The sequence below is a fragment of the Galeopterus variegatus genome, unplaced genomic scaffold (assembly GCF_000696425.1).
Source record: "Galeopterus variegatus unplaced genomic scaffold, G_variegatus-3.0.2 Scaffold786, whole genome shotgun sequence".
In the NCBI taxonomy this organism is placed as follows: Eukaryota; Metazoa; Chordata; class Mammalia; order Dermoptera; family Cynocephalidae; genus Galeopterus; species Galeopterus variegatus.
In genome coordinates, this window is record NW_007726897.1 from 523,354 (window position 1) to 523,774 (window position 421).

The window sequence follows — 421 nt, forward strand, 5'->3', positions numbered from 1 at the left end:
TTTTCTAGCAGCTTGAATGCCGTCTATTGTGAGGTCTGCTATCTCTGCTTTCATCACTGGGTGCAATAACTTTGGGAATATAGGTTTGAGCATGAGAAATGATTATGTTCTGTATTGTTGCCATGGATGCCTTACATACTGAAACAGAAGCATTCAGAGCTTTATTGCTGTAAATACCAAAGCCTTGGAGCTATTTTAAAAAGTTAGAATTCAGGAAAGTCTGTTGTAGACAGCCAATGACCTGAGGAGTTCTATTAAGGGTAAATACTGATGTTGAGTTATTGATGTGGGACTGCTTTGATGTACATTTGATTTAGACTGTGAAAAATAAATTAGCACCACACAAATCTCCTGACACTGTCATGAAAAGCATATCCACTTGCAAAAGATAAAAGTAAAACAAAAAATTAAATGCTTATTG